The sequence below is a fragment of the Salmo salar genome, chromosome ssa06, assembly GCF_905237065.1.
Source record: "Salmo salar chromosome ssa06, Ssal_v3.1, whole genome shotgun sequence".
NCBI lineage: Eukaryota > Metazoa > Chordata > Actinopteri > Salmoniformes > Salmonidae > Salmo > Salmo salar.
Genome location: NC_059447.1, coordinates 6,151,923 through 6,157,961, shown reverse-complemented (window position 1 = coordinate 6,157,961; position 6,039 = coordinate 6,151,923).

Below are 6,039 nucleotides of genomic sequence, written 5' to 3'. Positions count from 1 at the left end.
AAGGTTGATGAGAGGAGGGGGAGGGATAGGGGGGAGAGACAAGAACACCAAGGTTGATGAGAGGAGGGATGGGGGGAGAGACAAGAACACCAAGGTTGATGAGAGGAGGGATAGGGGGGAGAGACAAGAACACCAAGGTTGAGGAGGGGGAGGGATAGGGGGGAGAGACAAGAACACCAAGGTTGATGAGAGGAGGGGGGATGGTGGGAGAGGATGTTAGTGTGAGAATGTTGGTGCTGCTGATGAGAGCTTGTAAAGGAGGTGTGTGTATCCTTTTAAATCAGGTATTTAGGGCTGCTGGCACCCTATACCTACATAGTGCACTACTTTTGACCAAAGCTCTATGGGGCCCTGGTCAAAAGTAGTGCACTATGTAGGGAATAAGGTGCCATTTGTGATGCTGTCTAAAGCATCTACTGCACTAATTACTCCTAGTCTTATTTAACTCCAGATGTATTTTATATTATAAGATTAAAATAAAACAGTCACAAATGTTAGAATGAATTGATTGTTTATACATTCCAACTAATGTTTAGGGAGATTGTGATTATTAGAACATTTGTCAATTAATACATTTTTATTGAAAACATTCAGTATTTATTCATAGTTTAGTATTCTAGATCATTTTTTACTCTGGTAATGTGCCATTTTCCCCCTGCTAACCTGCTAACCCCAAACCTACAGTACAGTATCTAACTGCCAGAGAAGTACTAGAATATAGAAGTACTGTATTTATTTAACCTTTATTTAGCATTACGTTTGAAAGATTCCCCTAACTTTCCCCAAATTCCCAGGTTTTCCCCCAGAAATCCTAGTTAGAATATTCCAGAAATCTGGAGGGAATAAGCAAGAAACCAGGGAATCCTCCAACTGGGATTTCTGAAATACCAAGGAATTTTGCAACCTTATTGAGAGCCTTTATTTTTACAATAACAACCTGGTATTATCCTGGTTTCTCTTCTTAGAACAAACTTTTCCCCCTTTAACTTCATAGACTGATTTTTGTGCCATAATGGAAGAAATAAGAAAACAATTGATTCTAAATCAGGACCATAGTTTGTCATATTGTCATGATTGATTGCACTTGAGAGTGTTGAGTGTTGACTACTACTCAAGTCGTTGAATGTACAACGTACCTAAATGTCCGGGGATGCGTCTCAAATGACACGCTATAGACTAAATAGTGTACTACTTTTTGACTAGGACTATATGGGACGTATCCCCAATGTCCCTTTCATAATAATAAAGTCCCAGTTGATTTGAATGTGGTTTGAAAAGGAGTAGCCTCATTGTTTTCCAGTTGAGAGAGAGAGAGGTGTGGGATGAATTCTATCCTACACCGTTGGTATAAATGTCTGCTCTGAAGGCAGCAGCAGGAACCACTATGGATTGGACACACACACACACACACACAACACTACAACCACACCACACACCACCTTCTATTCCTTTGGGATCCCTCATAGTCGAGTATGATTTCCCTCCACAGTTCCTGGAGGGTTCCAGTCAGTGTGAGAGGATATGTATGTGGAGTGTCTGTTACACACCAGCTTCTGCACAGGGACATTCCAATGACAAGGCAGGAACCTAGAGGACTGTGGGAGGCCTGTCCTGAAGCATCATACCAGAGCCCTGTTGGCCACACAAACACAACAGACACACTGAGATTCAGATTGGTGATGGATAATCCAGGGTTTACATATATTATCTGCATCATTGTGATGATGGTTGGTATAATCCATTAGTAAAGTATCTGGAGTTTTTATCAAGCTAAAGCAGATTATTCCAATGGGAGTTATCGACCAAGTGCTTGGTTCATACAATATTGTTCCCATAGATTGTGTATCTGTCAGTAGTGTTTGTGTGAAATAGCTGTGTGCGCATTTGCCTCATGGTTGTGTGAGTACATGCACATCATGGTGTCATAGTGTGTCTTTTATATGTGTGTGTGTCTGGAGTCCTGACATAGTGTGTGTTTATAGGTGTGTGTCTAGAGTCCTGTCATAGTTTGTGTGGGTGTGTGTCTGGAGTCCTGACATAGTGTGTGTTTATAGGTGTGTGTCTGGAGTCCTGACATAGTGTGTGTTTATAGGTGTGTGTCTGGAGTCCTGACATAGTGTGTGTTTTATAGGTGTGTATCTGGAGTCCTGTCATGGTGTGTGTTTTATAGGTGTGTGTCTGGAGTCCTGTCATGGTGTGTGTTTTATAGGTGTGTGTCTGGAGTCCTGTCATGGTTTGTGTGGGTGTGTGTGTGTCTGGAGTCCTGACATGGTGTGTGTTTTATAGGTGTGTGTAACTCCAATGAATTTATCCTCTGCAGCAGAGGTAACCTTGGGTCTTCCTGTCCTTTCCTGTCCTCATGAGAGCCAGTTTCATCATAGCGCTTGAAGGTTTTTACGACTGCACTTTTTCCCACATTGACTGACCTTCATGTCTTAATGAAATGATGGACTGTCATTTCTCTTTGCTTATTTGAGCTGTTCTTGCCATAATATGGACTTGGTCTTTTACCAAATAGGTCTATCTACTGTATACCAACCCCTACCTTGTCACAACACAACTGATTGGCTCAAACGCATTAAGAAGGAAAGAAATTCCACAAATGAACTTTTAAGAAGGATTTATTTAACACTTTTTGGTTACTACATGATTTCTTGTATGTTATTTCATAGTTTTGATGTCTTCACTATTATTCTACAATGTAGAAAATAGTAAAAATAAAGAAAAACACTTTAATGAGTAGTTGTTCTAAAACTTTTGACTGGTAGTGTGTATATATATTTGTGTGTATATATGAAATATGTATAACAGCAAATCTAACACAATTTAAAAACGTATCTTATAAAACAGTATAACAAATTATTTTGGTGCGGCAGGTAGCCTCGTGGTTAGAGCGTTGGGCCAGTAACCGAAAGGTTGCTGGATCGAATCCCCGAGCTGACAATCTGTCGTTCTGCTCTTGAACAAGGCCGTTAACCCACTGTTCCCCAGTAGGCCGTCATTGTAAACAAGAATTTGTTATTAACTGACTTGCCTAGTTAAATAAATGTTAAATGTAATATATATATATAACAGAGACAACTTTATACACATGAGTATGCACATTTAAACAGAGATAGATACAGTAATGCTTCACAGGCCTCTAGGGTTTCGCTTTGCTTTACCGCTTTTTCAGACGATGCAACATGCAGTTGAACATTTTCAAATTAAAAACGTTTTCTAAAATTAAGAATCTTGGCTTTTCTTTTACCCACTTGTATTTCTGTATATAATATTTACCATACATAATGAAGAGATTATTCTATATACTTTGTTCTGATCTACATCTTTTATCAAACAAATGTAAAGCACCCTTATGACGTGACGAACCCTGGCACCAGTTGATCTAAACATTCCATGTTTTAGTTCCATCCAAAAGATTTTCAATTTGACAAAAAACACACTTCATTGATATCAATTTATAACAGTAGGAGAGAGTGGGGTAAATTGAGCCAAAGGGGTTAAGTGGTGCCAGCCTTGTTTCTAGGAAACCATAAACTAAATTAATAATTTGACCAAATATTTAGTAAGAGGTCATCATTTCATGGTGCCTGTGAAGGAAGAAACTATATGAAAAAAATGGTGAGCAAGTTAGGTCCAAGAAACTGATTTTGACCAATTCAAATGAATTTGTTAGAGGTTTCAAGATGCTTGTATCTAAACCAAAGTAGATCATTTTAAGACTGCTCTATTCATCAGTTGGGGGGTCTCCATGTCTGCATTTACACAGGCAGCCCAATTCTGATATTTTTTTCTCTAATTGGTATTTTGACCAATCAGATCAGCTCTGAAAAAGATCTGATGTGATAGGTCAAAAGACCAATTAGTGGGGGTAAATCAGAATTGAGCTTCCTGTGTAAACGCAGCCTACAAGCTTCAATATGAGGTCCTAAACCTAGCATGAAAGTGAATCCTTGTAGATATGTGGGCTAACATAGTCAAAATGTTTGCCTTGGGGTAAGTTGAGCAAATGTAAATGTTTTCTTCCCAGGGTAATGCAAAGCATTATCGCTGGGATATGAAGTAACAACAGGGCCTGGCCTGTGTTAAAATTAAATATATAAAAATAAATAATAATGATTGTTTTTGGGTAATAAATATATACATGGTTTTAAAAAGATAGTGGTAATATTGAATTCAGTACAGAACTTTGTAGGCAGCTTAATTTACCCTGTCAAGAGACTACTTTTCTTGGAGAAGCTATGTTTTTAAAATTGTAATGTTTACATGAATTCTGTTTATGTCCAAGGATACACAATATCCTGAAATATATATCTCAAAAAATATGTGCCGGCGATACGGAAACCTATATCGGTCCGCTAATACATGACAACTATACAGCGAGGGGAAAAGTATTTGATCCCCTGCTGATTTTGTACGTTTGCCCACTGACAAAGAAATGATCAGTCTATAATTTTAATGGTAGGTTTATTTGAACAGTGAGAGACAGAATAACAACAAAAATATCCAGAAAAACACGTCAAAAATGTTATAAATAGATTTGCATTTTAATGAGGGAAATAGGTATTTGACCCCCTCTCAATCAGAAAGATTTCTGGCTCCCAGGTGTCTTTTATACAGGTAACGAGCTGAGATTAGGAGCACACTCTTAAAGGGAGGCCAGGGCATTGAAAATGGGTCGTGGATGGGTTTTCCAGCATGACAACGACCCAAAACACACAGCCAAGGCAACAAAGGAGTGGCTCAAGAAGAAGCACATTAAGGTCCTGGAGTGGCCTAGCCAGTCTCCAGACCTTAATCCCATAGAAAATCTGTGGAGGGAGCTGAACGTTCGAGTTGCCAAACGTCAGCCTCGAAACCTTAATGACTTGGAGAAGATCTGCAAAGAGGAGTGGGACAAAATCCCTCCTGAGATGTGTGCAAACCTGGTGACCAACTACAAGAAACGTCTGACCTCTGTGATTGCCAACAAGGGTTTTGCCACCAAGTACTAAGTCATGTATTGCAGAGGGGTCAAATACTTATTTCCCTCATTAAAATGCGAATCATTTTATAACATTTTTGACATGCATTTTTCTGCATTTTTTTGTTATGTCTCTTACTGTTCAAATAAACTTACCATTAAAATTATAGACTGATCATTTCTTTGTAAGTGGGCAAACGTACAAAATCAGCAGGGGATCAAATACTTTTTCCCCTCACTGTATTCCAGTTTCCAGGGGACGCTGCAGCAGCACCCTCAGCACCACTACTTACCTCGGCTATGTGTGTGATTAATTCATTCAGTCATTCATTAAGTCGAGTATTTATCCGTGGGAGAGGTAATGAGTCATGGATTTCAAACAGGTTTGACACACATTCACACCCTCTGTCAACTGGCAGTATCCCACACAAACGTGTTTGTTAAGGTTACTTCCGTGTCATTTGTTTCAACATTTATGACGTTACTAGTATTACTATATTTTCCCATAGTTTTTTATTCATTTTTGGTTTGAGCCAGTACTTTAATCCATTCTATTATCTGATTATCATTGAAGGCATTCGATTAATCAGGCCGGGGCGCCCGATAAGGCGTGTTTTGCACCGGTTGAAAGTTGATTGCATTCGTTTTAGAACCGGGCTGCCTCCCAGGCGTGAGCCAGGTACCCCAATCAAAGCCCATGGCGAAATCGGCTCAAAACAAAAGTGACATAATTAAGTTCGTGGAGTAATGTGTAGGATTCTGTGTTATGACATGAAAAAGTGATTGCTTTTGATATAAACGCTGTATCTGCCTTCCCAATGAAAACGAATTTGAAAAATTCAAACATATATTTTTATTGGAAAGAGATGTATGTTTCTGGACGATGCACCATGCTGCCTTGTTGACAACACGACCGAGCAGCGCAGATTACCGTTCCATTTGAGAACGACGCTCCTCCTTCACTGCTTTTCCCCGTTTACGTCACGGGTCATAGACCAGTACGATCAGCATAGTCGAATCTGCACCTTATCTCAGTCACTTAAACACTCTGGATGTGTTGTTGACAGATTTTATGA